Raw genomic sequence first — 18,501 nt, 5'->3', positions numbered from 1 at the left:
GTAACTCAAGAAGGAAAGTGAGAGAGAGAGAGAGAGAGAGAGAGAGAGAGAGAGAGAGAGAGAGAGAGAGAGGCAAAAAAAGGCATTGGGAACTAAGAATTCTGAGCCCAGGAGAGAAAAGCAGAGGACAGTACAAGAGATGAAAAATCTTAGCCACCAAAATTCAATTCTGGTTTCACATTTTAGGGGCACTATAATGGGTAGTGTGTATATAAATATGATCTCTGCCCATGAAGAGCTCATAGACCAGTGAGTAGGACAGATGAATAAGTAGATAATTTTAATATGCCAAGTGCTGGAACAGAGGTTTGTATAGAGTGTTGTAGGTATACAGGACAGAAGCACCTATCTCACCCTGGGAAATTAGGGAAGGCTTCTCCAAAGAAAGCCGAGGCATGAAGGATGAGTAGAAGGTAGAAGTGAAACAGATGAAGAAGAAAGGAATAGAGAACAAAAAGAAAAGAAAGAAGTGGAGAGGAAGACATGTATGACTATACAGCAGGCAAAAGGAATAGCTCCATTTTGCTGGAATGTTACATGGTAGGGGGTAAAGTGGCAGGTGATGAGACTAGAATGGGGGGAAGGCTTAATATCATGAAGGGCTTTATAAGTCATGTTCAGAGCTTCCAACTTTAACTGGAAACAATGGGGAACTATTGAAGGATTTTCAGCTCATTGTCAGATTTATATAGACAGATCACTCTGGGAGCCATGTAGAGAGAATGGGAAGGAATGATTAAACTGTAGGCAGGGTAACCAGATATGAGGCATTGCAAGAGGTGACAAAAACTTGAAAAAGGCAGTCAGTGGAGTTGGAGAAAAGGGAATGAAGCAGAAAAACACATTGAGGTCAAACTCAGGGCTCAGTGGCTGACTGGATCTGAGTTTGAGGGTAAAGAACAAGGCAAAGATGACTGCCAGGTTTCCTCCTGGTTCAGATGACTGGGTGAATTGTGATGCCACCAAACAAGACAGAGAAACAGAAATAAGAGCAAGTTCTAATGATTTTGTTTTGTGCACTGGTATGTCCATAGATATGAAAGGTCAGAGGAAAGAACTTGGGGAGCACCAACACTGAAGGGGTAGTAGAAGATGGACAGCTGTGATCAGAGTCAGGGGACCAAGGAGAGTTTGGTGTCATGGATGTCTGAGAAGGACACATTTTTTTGAGAAGGATAATGGAGGAACCAGAACAAGAGTCCTGGAGGAGCACTTAAATGATGAAAGACTAGAGGATAGTTGAGGGTAGTCCCAGGAAAGAGGCAGCAGAGAAGGACCAGCTGTTTGAAAACATCAAATAAGAAAACTCAAGACAGTGTTTCTTCTCCGGTTTGCTGATATTTCAGTAACAATTTTATTTTGTTCTCAACAGTTATGTGTCTGATCCTTGGCAGGCTTGAGACTCCCCACAGGGAGAAGCCATCCAGTAGATAGGTCCAGCCATGGTCCAGAGATCATGGCAGGTCTGCTATTTCTTAAGAAGTTGGGCAAGGGTGGGCTGAAGGCAAGGGGGGATGACCAGGGCCTGGCCAACTTCAAAGTAACATCAAGCAGAGAGGTGAGTAGTTGCCCCCAATTCTGGCTGTACCACAGTCCCCTGACTTAGTCTTGGATCATCCACCCCAGGCATTGGCAGAAAGCAGCAAAGACCCTGGGCTTCTAGTTCTTGGGGCCAGAGGCCTGCACAGACCTAACAGGAGCAGCCTGGGAATCTAGGACAGTGTAGAACAGGCTGCATTGAGATTTTTCTAGAACACTGAATACCTGTTTCACCAAGTATGAACATTACCTTCAATAATATTTTTCTATAAAACTAAAGAATCACTTGGCCTCATTATTAATCCATCCCTCAGGTATAGTAATGGAGTTAGTAACTACATTATACCCGAACTATACAGTTAGAATTCGGGTAGATCCTAGTTCTTCTGTCCATCCAACCACTAGAACCTATGGGTGAGTGGGCAGAGCATTGAGGTACAGGAAAGCCAGGTTTGCATTAGGGCAGAGGACTGGCAAATAAACAAATTTTTTTTGGCTGTGAAAGGATGCTCATTCTGTAGGGTTAAATGTTGGTTACAATTAGCAAGGAAACTTCAAAAGTTCCTGTGTTTCCTGGCAGGAGAACAATGCTTTCTCTTCATTCCACAACCATGTAGCAGTCAGAAGGTTAGTTACAAGTCCTCGCATCTGGGTTTCAAAGAAGCATAGAATAACCATTTCCAGGCATATTTGACTTTTATATGGACACCTAATTTCATAGGTAGTTGGAACCTGCCTTGTCTATATGATGACTTCCACTCTTCCCCCCTCAACCCCACTCCCTTCTATCTTTCACTTCAGTGAAAACCTGGGCATTAGATCCTCAGTGATTTTATCTTGTTCCAGTGTTTAAGAGAGTAATTTTCAACTCCTTGTTACATCTAAGATGTGTTCTCTCTCTACAGATAGGAGAGAACTGATGGTCTATGGGAAGAACCTGAAAATCCTGGATCCCAGTCTACAGTCAACCCAGGGCTGCTCTGGATTCTGAGAGAATTTTGCCACTCCCTACCCTCTGGCCCAGCTCCAGCCAGCTGCAAATTGTCTGGATTGAACTGCTTCGACACACTGATGTTATCGGTCTCAGTGCCTGGAGCGTGCAGATAGAAATAGACAACGGCGCCGTCTCACCGGATGTAGTAATGTAATTTAGTTTCTGAAATCCAAGTATAAAATCTTGAAAGCTGACATTTTTTATCTACCTCAGGAGAGGGGTGATGGTATAGAATTCCCAGTGGAACCATCTAAATAGGGAAATGGCTTCTGTCATGTATTAATAAACAGTTCAAAGCAATGGAAAAATATACAGAGAGGATTTGTAGTGAAAATAAGTGCCTAGTCTTTCTTGCCTCCTCCCTCCTCTGAGCTGTGCTGCCAGGTGAGGACCACTCTATTTGTGTGAACCCCAGGCTGGGGCTAGAAGCATCTCTCATGAGCATGTCTGTGAGCGTCCCCCGTGCCATGAAGGTAGAACAAGCACCAGCCTCCCAGGGGCGGGGGAGGGGGGATCATGCCATGGCACTTTAGGTGTGTCGCAACTAGCCCCCCCTCCCTTTTTAAAGGAGTCACTCAAACTGAGCTAAGAATGGTGGTAAAGAATGATGTTCCCACAACCTCATCTCTGCACTCTTCCTTTACCTTACTACTTTGTATCACCAGTTTTCTTTGCTCCTAGTGGAGCACCAAGATCATTCTGCCTCATGTCCAGATCTTACTTGTCCTTCATGCTTTGGCTGACACATCATCCCTTAAAAGAAGTTTCCCATCAATACCAGGCTGGGTTAGGCTCCTCTATAATATACTCTCACAGTCCCTCCCTCATACATTCCTTTCATGTACTTATCATATTTTACTTAAATTATTATTTGTGTAATTTATTTGTTTAGTAAATGTTCATAAAGGCAAGGACCATGCTTTTCTCCACTCTATCCTCCCAGTGCCTAGCACAGAGAATGAAGGGCTATAATCTGATAACAAACAGATTTCCTTCTACTTGGTTTGAAGCCACAGCAAAGATATTTCTGTAACAGAGAGATGGCGAAAGGCCAGTGGCCTGCCAGGCTATGCCAGGGCTTGTCTAATAGTGTCCCAGACAGATGTTGTATTGTGTGCTTCTTATAGTACCACTTCATCTATGTAAGCCTCTTGCCAGGGGCTGAAAGGTTACCTTACAGGAAGTTATTTTGGAGAACAGCCAAAGTAGGAGTCCTCAAAACCTTCTCTCACTTGCTTACTTAAAGGCCTGGCCTAGTTAAAACCCCACTTAAGATCTGGCCAGTTTGGCTCAGCGATTAGAACATCAGCCCATGGACCAAAGGGTCACAGCTTCAATTCCAGTCAAGTGCACGTACCTGGGTTGCAGGTTTGACTCCCATTCCAGTCAGGGTTGTGTGGGAGGCAACCAATCAATATGTCTCTCTCACATCAATGTTTCTCCCTCCCTCCTTTCCACTCTCTCCCTAAAATCAATGAAAAAAATATCCTCGGGTGAGGATTAACAAAAACAACCAACCAACCAAACAAAAAACCCCACTTGAGGTCAATGGCCAAAGCAGCAGCTCAAACCTAAGTCAGCTTCTCGTGGGAACTGATCACTAGCTGGGCAGACAGAACTTTCTCTGTGACTCAAGGGCAAGGCTCCGATTTTGCTTGCAGATCAGATATAGAATTCTACTTGGGCCTTTATATAAGTAAGACCCAACTCTTATTGTTGAGTATTAGAGGAGTGGGCAGCCAGCTTGGAATCTAAACCATCAGGAAACCCTTTGGAGGGATAGAAGAATGGGGCTGCTTGATCCTTTGTCTGTTCAAAGAGCTTTTTAACAGTGTGAGGCTTATAAACATGGAAGTGTACTGCCCAAGGCAGGAAAGTTCTTGGGAGTTCAGACATAAGGGCAAGGAGGCAGCAAAGGAGACATAAGAAACCTCCCTGAACAGTAATCAAAATCTCTGGCTAGAGAGTAGGGTCTGTGGATTCCAGTTTTGCTTGTGAACTGCACTGACTTTGGGAGTCTAGACAGGTTGTTTCACTCTCTGAGCTCACAGGTCTGTTTTTATTCAGGCTCTGAGATTCTAGAAAGAGTCTGCACGGCAGAAAGTGAATAAGTTGTCCCAGGTCAATACCAGATGGCATTCCTGGGATTAAAATTCATGGACCCTTCTTTCCAGCCAGCTGCTCCCTCCCCTGAGTCCTAAACTGTTTCTTCTTCTGAATGTTCAGGATTGTATTCAGTTTAGTAAGGTTTGTGGTCACATAATCACTGCTCCTAAATAAAACAATGACTGTAAGGAAGGCAAGCATGTGGGGGGTGGGGCACCTTTGCCCCTGAGAGAACAGGCCAAAAGCAAGCATCAGATGAGGTTAGGCATGTTCTACTTTAATAGAAACCAACACTAACAATTCTCCTGGAATCTGAATGAGTCCTCCTCTGTTATAATTTCTTCTACAGGTTTCCTTGTGTATCAAAACCCTGTGCTTAATCCTATAGGAAGAGCCTCCCCCAGAAGCTGGAATACACTATATCTAAAGGCAAGAGAGGGGCCGGGCTGAGAAACAGTCTGGATCCAGATCCTCTGAGTATCTTTCATTCAATAAATTAGTTACTACATTGTTTATGCTCTCATCTCCAGGAGTGTCAGGGGTAGGGGCAATCCTAGTCCTGCCAGCCCAAACTCTGACAGGTCCACTTATGGCTTAGAAAACACCATTCTTTTCTCTTCCCTACTCTTCCCTGCCCCACTATGACTGGCTGGTGCTAAGGGAGGGAGCATGCAGCTGTTCTCTGGTGGTTTCACTATTGCTTTAATGCTTATTTCTTTGACCAGGACGTTCTTTGAGTTATAAGACATATCAAATGGCCTTAGGGCTCAGAGATTTTCTTCAGTAAGGGACCCAGGAGACTCTAAGAGGTGAAGAAAGCAATGGAGGAGAGCCTTGCACAAGGCCCAGAGCAGGGCTGCTTGGCAGGGATGGGATCCTGAGTGTTTTCACTCAGCTTCAATTCAGTTAGACTTACCTTCCTCCTCACTCACCAAACCAGGCAATCAAAGTGAGGGCATAGTAATCTTATTTGCTGGTTCTGATTCATTTAGCCATGGAAGAGGCCTGGAGGTAGAGGAGGAAATTTCAACTAGAAAATCAAATCCCTAGTAAATGACTATGATTCCTCTGCCCTTACACACACATTTCTCCTCTAGATGATTTGGAGGATTTAGAAAGAACCCCTCCACAGTGGTATTTAATTCTCTGTCTAGGGGTCATTTGTATGGCTAGAGTGGGGGTGGCAGGCTGTGAAGCCCCAGACTCACTAGTTCATTTCTGCTTCTACTTCCTACATCTACCACCTTCCACTATATTTCAATGTCCTTCCCCTAAAAATGATGTCTTTAAATCAAGTGTATTCCCAATACCAGGCCAACAGTCCAGTAATGCAAGTTTGCAGCTTCAGGCTTTGAAACTTGCTCAGTATTTCCCCTTAGTTTCCCCTGCCTCATTCTCAGATTGAAGAGGGCAGTGCAGGTACAGGAGTATTAGAGAGAAAGGCCTATTTCACACTCCCTTGTTCCACCACCCTTACCCTCCCCCCAGAGTCCTACAGCTTTGAGGTATCAGGGTGTCAGGCCCTGGCTAAGGACACCTTAGGAGTTGACATGGTTGTCTCAAAAGCTTATTTCACCTTCAGAGTGATGGTGACCTCAACAGAGTTCAGTCAGGCTAGATGTTTGTGGGGAAAGGTGGGGCAGGGGCCAGAAGGGGTAAGGGGGAGTCCTTGGATCCATAGAACTTATTTTCTGAAGAGAAGAGGGCAGGCCCTTTCACAGCTAGAGACACATGTAGGAAGGCTGTTTAAAATTAAATGAGCAAGGGCCTTAAGGACTAGGCAGCTAGGCTTCTCAGACCTGGAAGGGATTGAGGCCTCTCTAGGAGCTCTCCAGGGTTCTGAATTGCCTCTACCTGAAGACTTGGCAGCTTTGGACAAGAGCCTCACCTGTCGGTTAATGCCAGCCTTAGATGCTGCTGGCTCCTCCCTGCCCAGCCTTAATACCAACTGCCTGCTTGAACCATGTCCTTCATGGCCTGAAGTAGCTCCAGAATGATTCCCATTACTCTTTATAGCTGCAGTCTGGGCTTTACTCAAGCAATCTTGCTCCCTGACCAGATTTTCAACAAAGGGTAAAGTTGAGGATCTTGGTATGTGTGAAAAATATCTCCAGTACCTTTGGATGCTCAGGACTAAAGAGGCCTGGCACAGGGACAAGGTAGGTGAGGGAGAGAGTTCTCCATCTGGCACATCTTCAGAGAGTTCCTCTCCTCATTTCCGCAGCTGCTGCACTCACGTGTGTGCGCGCGCGCACACACACACGTGTGCACGCGTGCCAGATTCTCCCTACTGTCACTGCAGAGCCTGTACTGCTGAAGAGAAGGCAGAGTTTCCTTTGTCTGCAGTTGAGCAGAAAGCATCTGCTTTGTTCCCATTAGGGGTATTACAGAATTTTGGCAAAGAACACCCAAACTTAAAAGTTACATAAATAAAATATCAATTTCTTTTTCTGATTTCAAGAGGAATACACAGTCACTGTAAAATGTCAAGATAAGCACAAAAGAATATTTTTAAAAACATCCTTAGTCATAACACCCAGAGTTATATCCCCGTTAACCTCTTGGCACACAGCCTGAGTCCTTGTGTGTCCATGTGCACACACATACACATAAATGTTTGTAAGAGGCAGTATAGCATAGTGGTTAAAAGTGAGTTTTGGAGAAAGTCCTAACTCTGCCATTTACTTATCTGTGTGATCTTGATCAAATTTCTAATCTCTCTGGGTCTGTTTTTTACCTTTAACATGAGGAAAGTAACAGTATGCATTGCATATTCTTGTTGAAAGAATTAAATGGGATAATGTGTACATATTAAGTGCTTAACACAGTCCCTGACACATGATAAGTAATCAGTCAAGGGTAGCTTTTATTACACATACACATACCCCATAGAAATCATTCTGTAATGCTATTTAATGCCTAATATTAATACATAAATTATTCTCCATCTTAGATAAAAGTTGCAGATAGGATGAATAAGTTCCACTTACTTCATTTCCTGCCTGGCCTAACTTTCTAGGCCACAGTGAGGGTAAGCTGGGACTTGGGAAACAGAATGGCCTCCTAGCTCAGGAAGGAAAAAAAAAAGCAGTTATTGACCCGGGGCTTCTAGTTTTCAGCCTGAATCCTGCAGCCAGAAAATGGCAGGACATTCCTTTTGGTCAACGTTCTCTCTACTTCTTGAGCTTTGGGCCTCAGCCCTTTGGCCCACCTGCTCTGGCCAGTGCTTTCTGTCTCTCTCCCCAGGAATGTCCCACTCTCCTCCAAAGGCTCCTTTCCCCTCAGCACCAACACTGGCTTGCTCAACCCATTTACTTGGCTGAGTTCTGGCCATTTGGTTTCTATGTCTACCACCCCACCTCTCCTTATGTACTCTACTAACACTGTTGTTTTGTTTTGTTTTTATCATCCTCACCCAAGGACATTTTTCCATTTTGTTGTTGTTGTTGTTGTTGTTGTTCAGGTAGAGTGGGAGGGAGAGGGAGGAACAGAGAGAGAGAGAAACATCGACGTGAAAGGGACACATTGAATGGCTGCCACCCACACAACCAACCAGGGCTGGGGACAAATTGCAACCGAGGTACACGCCGCCCTTAGCGGGAACTGAACCTGGGTCTCTCCGGACCGCAAGCCAATGCTCTAACTGCTGAGCCAAACCTGCCAGGGCAACACTGTTGTTTTTGACATCAGCACTAAGCTCCTACTTAAAACCCAGTGTTCTTTTCTCAGGTGATCTTCCAGCCCCTTCCAGTATCATTGGACAGTGCTGACTAGATCTTCCTAGAAATTATATTTTCTCTTGGCTTTTATGAAAACATCCTACCCCTATCTGTTTTGACCACCCTCCCTACTGTTTCTCTGCTCATACTCTAGACACATATCCTTTCCTCAGTGTGGTCACTGTTTCCTTCCACATGTTCTCTTCTTGCATTTGAAAGTATAATATAATAATAGTATCTCTTTGGGATTTAATCCCAAATCTATATCTCTAGCTCTGACCTCTTTCTTAAGCTCCAGATGCACATCTCCAACGCCTACTACTTCCACTGATGTCATACCCCTCCCCAACCTACTTCTTCCTTCTAACTACCTTTATCTTATTAATGGCACAACCATTTCCCCAGTTAAGTAAATTTTAAAAAGTAGAGGGTCATTTAAAATTGTTTTATTTTGAAATAATTTTATATTTACAGAAGTTACAAGGACAGTGCAGAGTCCTTGTACACCCTTCACCTCGCTTCCCCTAATGTTATCATCTTACACAATCATGCACATTAATCAAATCTACACTATTCACTAAACAACAGACTTTATGCAATTTCTCCAGTTTTTCCATTAATCCTGTTCCAGGATCTATACTGCATTTCATCAATATGTCTCCACGGTCTCCTTAGTTTCTCAGTCTTTTCTTGACTTTCATGATCATGACTTTTTGAAAAGTATTGGGCAGACATTTTCTAGAATATTCCTCCAATTTAGATTTGCCTGATGTTTTCTCATGATTAGACTGAGCTTATAGATTATAGGGAAGAATACCATATAGGTGATGTGCCGTTGCATCAGAGCACATCAGGGGGTATATGACTTACTGTTGGTGATGTTAACTTTAATCACTTAGGGTGGTATTTGCCAGATATTTTCACCATAAAGTTACTATTTTTCTCTTGTTCTGACCACATCCCATTAATCAGAAGCAAGTCTAGGCCACAATCATTGGGAGGTAAATTAAGTTCTACTTCCTATAGAAAGGAGTATCAGAGAACTTGTGGACATCAGTTAAAACTACCACAATAATTAATACATATTTTGGTTGAGAGTCTTACAGGCTATGCAAATATCTTGTTTCTTCTTAAAGTTTCACCCACCAGTTTTATTTTCTTTTTCTTTTAAATTTTTTTTCTTTATTGATTTTAGAAAGAGAGGAAGGAAGAGGGAGAGAGATAGAAATATCAATGAGAGAGAACATCGATTGGACACCTCCTGCATGCCCCCCACTGGGGATTTGGCCCATAACCTGGGCATGTGCCCTGACTGGGAATCAAATCAGAGACCTCTTGGTGCATGGGTCAATGCTCAACCACTGAGCCACACCAGCCTGGCTTTTTTTTATTTTAAAATATGTTTTTATTGATTTTTTAGAGAGGAAGAAAGAAAAAGATAGAAACATCAGTGTGAGAGAGAAACATCAAACGGCTGCCTCCTTCCTGGCTGCCACCCACTGGGGATCGAGCCCACAACCTGGGCACATGCCCTGACTGGGAATCAAACTGGGACCTCTTAGTCCATGGGACCTCTCAGTCCATGGGACCTCTCAGTCCACTGAGACCTCTCAGTCCATGGACCTCTCACTCCACTGAGCCACATCAGCAGGGCTTATCCATCAGTTTTAGCAACCAGTGGATCTTGCCAGCAGCAATGATTACTATGATGTTCTAAAGGTATTTTAAAATTTTATCTCATTCTTTCTATAGATAAAACTTTAAAATAAATATTAATAACTTTTTAATACATAAAAATTATAACTCTAAATTAATAATTTGTTCCTTATTCCCAGTTTATTTATTCACTCATTTATATCAGAATGGATTAATTATATTTATTTTCTTTTGAGGTTATAATCCAATACTATCATTATTTATTTTGTTGCTCAAATTGTTCCAGCTTTGGCCTCTGGGAGCCCTTTCAAGTTGCCTCTTGTCTTTCTCTCTCTCTCTCTTTTTTTTGTTAATCCTCACCCAAGGGTATATTTCCACACCAAGGTGAGAGAGACATAGACTGGTCACCTCCTACATGACCCCAACTGACCTGGGCTAGGGATTGAACCTGCAATCCAGGTAGTGCCCCTGACTGGGAATCGAACTTGTGACCCTTCAGTCCTTGGGCTGATGCTCCAACCACTAAACAAAACCAGCCAGGGTATCAAGTTGCCTCCTATCTCTTTTGACGTGCCTAGGGGGTTATTTTGACCCACCTCTTTCCCTTTTTCCCTCTGGTAAACTAAGCATGAGCCTAGGTAGCACTTCCTTCAAAATATCTAACATTCATCTTTTTATAATTTAATTAATTTTATTTTTTTACATACTCTCAGCCAAAATCCTGCTTCATGTTCTTACCAACTTATTCCATGCTTCTTAACTAAAGAATTTATAATGCAAATAAAAAAAGATTAAGTTCAAAAAAATAGATCTTGATGTTTGCATTGTAACTTGTACTTTCAAAGCCTTTCCTCATTTGATCTCTGACAAGCCTAAGAGAGAGAAATAGTACCATTTTAAAAATTAACACTTTTTAAAGAGCAGTTTTAGGTTTACAGCAAAATTGAGGGGAAGATACAGAGATTTTCCTAATATCTCCTGCACCTCACATATGCATAATCAGCCTCTCCCATTGTTAATACTCCCCACCAGTGTGGTACATTTGTTACTAGTGGTGAACCTACTGACACATCATAATCACCCAAAGTTCACAGTTTACATTATGGTGCACTCTTTGTGTTTGTTGTACATTCCATGGGTTTGGACAAATATAAAATTATATGTATCCTTCATTATGGTATCATACAGACAATTTTTATTGGCCTCAAAATCCAGCATCTATTATTTACCCTAATTTTACAGAGTAAAAAGCTGACACTCTATAAAGCTAAGCAGCTCCCCTCACCTAGCCAGGGCTTGGTTCCAAGTTTCTGGACCTCTTTCCTACTTTACCACATTAAAAGGCCATACTGAAAACCACAACACAGTGTGCAGCAACACTAATGGGAGGGAGGCCAGAGCCAAAGAGAACCACTAAGAAGACTGTTGACACATCAGCGATCATGGCTTTACCTTGGGGAATGTGAGAATAATTTTGTCCCATGCTTTTCTTTATGGTGAATATGAGACTGTAGGAGATCTCTAAACAGGCAATAAGAGCCAGGAATGTATCTGATCAATGTGGATGGCTTTCTATTTCCAGAGAAACTGCCTCCCCAAAGCTACAGTGTTCTACAGAACTTGAGAAGGAAGTGAATAGATTTGAGTCAAGTGTGGCCAAAGCTGGTGGTGCCCAGCAGAAATAAGATTGGCCAGACAAGTGGCATACAGGTATCTGGCAGCATTTCTTTTTCTCTCTCTCTTTCCCTTTCTTTCTTTCTTTCTTTCTTTCTTTCTTTCTTTCTTTCTTTCTTTCTTTCTTTCTTTCTTTCTTTCTTTCTTTCTTCCTCACTTGAGGATATTTTTCCATTGATTTTTTTTTGTTTTCAGATAAAGTGGAAGGGAAAAAGAGAGAGAGTGAAAAACATCGATGTGAGAGAGACACATTGATTGGCTGCCTCCCATATGAGCTCCTGACCAGGGCCAGGGATCGAACCTGCAACTGAGTTATGTGCCCTTGATCAGGTATCGAACGTGCAACTCTTCGACTCTTCTAACTGCTGAGCCAAACTGGCCAGGGCATGGCAGCATTTTTATAGCCAGTTTGTCTCACCAATTTGTTGGTGTGCATACCTAATTGAAAAATATGGAATTATGAGGCAAGAGCTGTATCTCCTGGGTAGGCATGATACAGTAGAAAGAGCAAGATTTTTGATCATTTGTTTCCTAAAATGGTAAAAAAATGATCAGAGAAAACATAATATTGGTTTGTCATAACAAATTCAAATACTTTGAGGTAAACAAATTCAAACACATAAAAGAACATGAAAGTTCTCCTGTAAGTCAGAACTATTACCAGTTTATTATATTTTCTCAGATTTTTAAAATGTGTATTCACACACACAAACTTAAGCATAGGTTAATTAGATTATCCATATTTCAAATATATGTGAAAATAGTAACTTTTATGTTATATGCATTTTACCACAATAAAGAATATATATCTGCATGGTCAGTGTGAGTCAGTGGATTGAGCATCGTCCCATGGACTGAGAGGTCCCGGTTCGATTCCTGGTCAGGGCACACGCCTGGATTGCAGGTTTGATACCTGGCCCTGGTGGAGGTTCTGCAGGAGGCAACCAATCGATATATGTCTCACATTGGTGTTTTTCTCTCTCTTTCCCTCTCTCCCTTCCTAAAAAACAATGGAAAGGTATCCTCAGGTGAGGATTAAAAATATATAGACACACACATATATGTGTGTATATATATATATATTGAACATCTTTTTCCTGTCAATTCATATTAGATCTTACCCCCTCCTTTTATTTTTATTTTTATTTTTTTATCCTCACCTGAGGACATTTTTGCATTTATCTTCAGACAAAGCAGGAGGGAGAGAGGGGGGAAGAGAGAAAGAGAAACATCGATGTGAGAGACACATCGACTGGCTGCCACCCACACGACCCCAATGGGGGCCAGGGAGAAACTGCAACCAAGATACGTGCTCTTAGTGGGAACCAAACCCGGGACTCTCTGGTCTACGGGACAAAGCTCTAACCCCTGAGCCAAACCAGCCAGGGCTACCCTTCCTTTTAAAAGGCTTCCTATATGGCCCTGGCCATTGTGGCTCAATTGGTTGGAGTGTTGTCCCGTACACTGAAAGGTGGCAGGTTCGATTCTCAGTCAGGGCATACACCCAGGTTGCCAGTCCAATTCCTGGTCAGGGCATGTAAGGTAACCACTTGATGTTTCTCTCTTAGATTGATGCGTTTTTTCCCCTCATTCTCTCCTCTCTTCTCTCTAAAATCAATGAAGATATCCTCGGATGAGGATTTAAAAAAAAAAAAGGCTTCCTATTTAATCAGTCCCTACTGATGGAGATTTATGTTGTTTGCTTCCTCCACCCCCGCCCCATTATCATAATCATAATATTGCAACTATTATAATGTTATAATATTGCAACATTATATTTATTTATAACTATTTTATCTTGTTCAAAAAGTCTTGCCCAGCTGGTGTGGCTCAGTGGTTGAGCGTCGACCCATGCACCAAGAGGTTCGATATCCGGTCAGGGCATGGGCCCAGGTTGTGGGCCTAATCCCCAGTGGGGGGCATGCAGGAGGCAGACAATTGATGTTCTCTTTCATCGCTGTTTCCATCTTTCTCTCTCTCTCCCCCCCCTTCCTCTCTCTAAAATCAATAAAGAAAAAAAGATATTAAAGTCTTTATACACTTATCTATTTCTTTAAATTAATAAATTCCTAGAAGTGGAATTGCTGAGGGGGGGTCAATGGGCATGCACACATTATGTTGCCTGTTTTCTTTCCAGAGAGGCTGTGACAATGTATATTTCTCACAAACTGGGAGGTGGAGAGGTTACTCAGACTTTGAAGTCAGAAAGACCTGGATTAGTTCTAAAGGCCAGCTGGTTGTCTGACTTTTGGCAGGTTACCTTTGTTCATGTCTCTTGCTTTCCCACAGATGTAACATTACCTATTTTGCAGGGCCAGTATTAGAATGAAATGAAATAACGTATGTAAAATGCTTTGTAGCATGCCTGACACATATAACAAAATAGTAGCTTTTTAAAATTATTATTATTTTCTGTTACTCTCTCCTCATTTACTTTGTTTCTATCTAGTCTATAGTCTAAAGTATTCATCAGTCCCAATTTCCCTGGTCACCAAAAGGAGCTAGGAATATTGACTAATTTGAGCTTTTCTAATCAACAGCAAGAGTTATTGCCTTCTTATTGAGTCTGAGTTTCCCAGGAAAGCACTGAAGCTAATTTCCAGAGCTCTATCTTTAGTGACTAAATCACAAAAAGACAAACTCTTGCCGAGGTTGTGTTGCTCAGTGGGTTGAGCATCATCCCATGGACTGAGAGGTCCTGGTTCAATTCCCAGTCAGGGCACATGCCTGGGTTGTGTGTGGGCTTGATCCCCAGTGGGGCTGGGTGGGGTGGGGTGCAGAAGTGATCCAATCCATGTTTCTCTCTCTCATTGATATTTCTCTCTCTCTCTCTAAAAGATCAATAAAAACATATTTTTTAAAAAATGAAAGACAAACTCTCTCACTCTCAATTATCTTTTTAAGGATCTTAATCAGGCCATTCTTACTCTCTAAGACACTGCTGATCAGGCCATTTCTACAGCTGATCCTTCTGGTCATTAAAATAGGACATTTCATTAAACCCTGAAGGTGTCAAAGGCCCATGGAAAACGGATGGGAGGCAGACCCTAAGACACATGCATCCAGGGACATTGGGGCGTCCTGGTTTAATTCCCTTTTCTGTGTCCTTCCACAGTCCCTCCTAAAACAATGAGGGCTGAAACTGGATAATGGCTTCTTGGGGACTTTATGTTCCAAAAAGTATTGATTTAGGGTTGAAATTAACCAGGGCCCAGTGACAGAAGGCTCTCAGTGACAACTCTCCAAACTGCCAAAAGGGGGCAGTGTCGTGTTGTGGTTAAGAGTATGAGCTTAGATTCAGCACACCTGGGCTTGAAACTGGGGTTTGCCATTCATTAGCTGCATGACCTTGGGTGTCAGTGTGCCTTCTCTGTAGATTAAGGGCATATCTTCTTCATATACCCTGTTGAAAGATTAAATAAAATGGCCCTGGCCGGTTTTGCTCAGCGGTTAGAGCGTCGGCCTGCGGTCCAGAGAGACCCAGGTTCGGTTCCTGCTAAGGGCACGTATCTCGGTTGCAGTTTGTCCCCGGCCCTGGTTGGTCGTGCGGGTGGCAGCCACTCGATGTGTCCCTTTCACGTCGATGTTTCTCTCTCTCCCTCCCTCCCACTCTATCTGAACAAAAAATGGAAAAATGTCCTCGGGTGAGGATAAAAAAAAGGATTAAATAAAATGTGTGTCTGGCAGCAGATATACCATAAGTGCTCATAAATAGCAGGACACATATCTGTAGGGTGTATGGTTGAATATGATATTCAGATATGACATGGGATTACCAAGGAAAGGATACAAAAGATTGAATTTATTCAGTTAATTCATTCATTCACTCATTCAACAGATATCTAGTGAATGTTTACTATGTGTAAGGCACCTTACAAGGCAGAGTACACATAATAGAAAGTAAAAATACATATGGCCTCTGCCTTCATGAAACTTGGCCTTCAAAAGTACCCATGTGAATAGAATAACCATACAAACATGTAAAATCACAAATATAAAAGTACAACAGGAAGAAGGCCACTGACCAAATCTAGAGTTTAAAAGAAGCCATCTGTGATTACATTGCAGCTAAGTTAAGATCTGAAGGATGAGTAAGAGTCAACTGAAAAAAAAGGTAGAAGGTACAGAGAAAGCATTCCATTCAGAGGGAACAACATGTACAAAGGGCCTAATGCAGAGGGGAACCTGGGACATCAAAGAAAAGCCAGTAAGGTTGGATGCAGTGATGTGTTATAAGATGAGTTGGAGAGGCAGGCAGGAGCTGGGCCACATAAGGCCTTGCACTCCATGTTAAGGATTCAAGTATTTAGAATGAGAGCAAGAAAGAAGCTGTTGAAATGTAAGGGTCTGCACTGGGCATCCCTGCTATTTGGCAGCACTTTCCTCTGATATCTCCTTTCATGGGAAGGAAAAGGAGAGGGCTTCACACAATTCCCACTGTGGCCATCCAAAAGAGGAGAGCAAAGAAGTAATCTATAACAGGTCTCTTCCTAAAATGAGTCCCTCAGCATCCTCATTACCCAAAGAAGAACTAGACATGTGGAGGGATGTGAGTGGGGCATTCAGGGCTGCGAGACTCTGATCAGAAATCCTATACTGGGTGATGGGCTGTCACTATAAAACTTCTAGTGTTTTTTAGCTGCTCCACCAGCCCCTAGTCAGCCTCCACCTCTCAGACTTCCTGATCCTTCAGATGCTTCAGTGCATTAAACAAAACTAAGGGGACTAACAGCTATTAGGCTGGGGTAATGGAGGTGCAGCACTTTTTGTTGTTGTTGTTAATCCTCACCTGAGAATATTTCACCACTGATTTTTAGATAGAGTAGAAGGGGGAGGGGGGGTGGAGAGGGGAGAGAGAGAGAGAGAAGAGGAGAGAAAGATAAACATTGATGTGAGAGAGACACATCATTTGGTTGCCTCCTGCACAACCCTGACTGGGGCTAGGGATTGGACCTGTAACCCAGGTATGTGCCTTTGATTAGAAATTGAACCTGCGACTCTTAGGTCCATGGGGCCAAATCCTCTAACTGCTGAACCAAACTGGCCAGGGCAAGGTACAGCTCTTTTGTGGGCAGGCACAGCGCCCACGGGTATTTAGGTTTATAGGAAGCAGCACTCAACCTCTGTGTGTCTACCTGGTTAGCTGGCTCACCAGTGCCCATGGTACATGCACTGTTTGTTTGGGGCATATGCTCACACAGAAGTACATAGTCTCTATAGTCTTTCTTATGTAGGGAGAGAAACTAGGAGTGGAGATCCTGGGCAGTACAGGAATGCTAAAGTACCAGAAGGTGGTAGCTGTTTTCTAGTCCTCATTGGTTTTTTTAACTTGGCTGGAAGGAGAAAAGGACCTAAGAGTGCTAGAGTTGCCCATCCCAATTCCTCTTCCAACCTCTCCCAGACTACAGCCCAGCTAAACAGGAAACCAGTTTTGGCTACCTGCCAGGGCTCCGGCTGGGGCAGGAAGCTCAGGAACTAAGTAAGAAAGACACTCTTCAGCATAGAAGAAGGCTGCTCAGAAATCCCTGGGAAGGTAAAATAAACCCAGCCTCTGCTGTACTCTCTCCCACAGGAGAAAAAGACTAGAGCTGCCATTACACCCCAGCATGGTCAAGCGTGGTCCTAGCAGAGTTCACAGAGCAGAACCAAGAGCTTCACCAGAAGACACAGTGGTGTCTCAGTGACAACAGACTCCAAGGAAGAACCCTCCCCTCAGAAACATAGGTCCACAGTGAAGCAGGGTAGGTACATGTAGCCTGAAGATTTCCTAAGGCCATCCTGGGTTGACAAGGAATGAAATGATGGTATAGGATAAGGGAAGTGATAGAAAAAGTAGACCTAAAGAAGAAAGTGCTAGGGATATCTGTGATACCTGTGGGGGATGAAGGCAGAGAATTGACAGATTCTTTGTTGTCCAGATGTGAAGGGAACTCTTGATGAAATAATGTACTGAGACAATGACTATCAATAGTTGCTAAAAACATTAGGTAAAAGGCCGAAGGGGAACTTTTGTGATGAAGAGACCAGGCTAACTACACCTCTAATCAATCTGAACATTACATAAAGTAGAACAACCATGTGTCCTGTGCCTCCTGATGTGATACAATAGGAAGCACACAGAACACACTCTAAAGTATTCTTCACAAAACAGTTAAATCTGAATCTGATCAAACCCTGAAATCTAATTAACAGTTTGCAGAAATACAGTAGACCGAGGACTATAGATGAAGTAATTATTCACAGTAATCCAGTAGGTAGGGTATAGATGAAACAAGATTAGTTCTGGGTTGATAATTGTTTAAGTTGGGTGATGAGTACTAGGGGGTTCATTTGACCTTTTTTCTACTTTGTATATGTTAGAAAATTTCCATGACAATATGTTTAAAAAATTTGAAGAAGGTCTAGACTGCAATCTGCCTCCTTCTTTAGCCTATTGTTCTGTGGGGAGAGTAGTAACCATAGTAGCAATGTGGATTTTTCAAATGTTTCTTGAGCCCTGAGATTTGTTTCAGCCTTTGGGAGCTGAAACAGCAGAAAGACATCCTCCACTAGTATCCATAGTGGGGTGCTCCAGAAAGACTCTACTCCAACAGGACTCTGCAACAGCCATGGCAGGAAGGGGCAGGGACAGAGCCTCCTCCAGTCCAGGCCCACTCAATGGAACCCCCTCTGAGAATCAATGGGAGCACAGACCACTTCCATCTTAAACCAGCCTCATCATGGTCCTGTCAAATTGGCTAAGGACTCTTCTCATTTGGTGATGAGAAGAATGAACCATCTTTTTACCCTCTCCCCAGAAAGCTCCACTGGGAA

At 42.9% G+C, this 18,501-nt stretch overlaps 1 protein-coding gene and 1 long non-coding RNA gene across 5 annotated transcripts in view; both read right to left on the bottom strand.

Moving 5' to 3' along the window:
- FAM219A (family with sequence similarity 219 member A) overlaps positions 1-18,501 on the bottom strand; it is a 54,273-nt gene that overhangs the window by 20,884 nt on the left and 14,888 nt on the right. The gene's annotated exons all lie outside the window — the stretch shown is intronic.
- LOC118630167 lies at positions 5,556-7,704 on the bottom strand. The gene is made up of 3 exons (XR_004959525.1): positions 7,630-7,704; positions 6,757-6,952; positions 5,556-5,644 (listed from the first exon to the last, which is right to left on the bottom strand). It is a non-coding gene; the product is annotated as an uncharacterized LOC118630167 (long non-coding RNA).

Source organism: Molossus molossus, unplaced genomic scaffold (assembly GCF_014108415.1).
Source record: "Molossus molossus isolate mMolMol1 unplaced genomic scaffold, mMolMol1.p scaffold_m16_p_14, whole genome shotgun sequence".
Taxonomy (NCBI): Eukaryota; Metazoa; Chordata; class Mammalia; order Chiroptera; family Molossidae; genus Molossus; species Molossus molossus.
The sequence above is the reverse complement of the archived record's forward strand: the minus strand, read 5'-3'. Positions and strand labels throughout refer to the sequence as shown.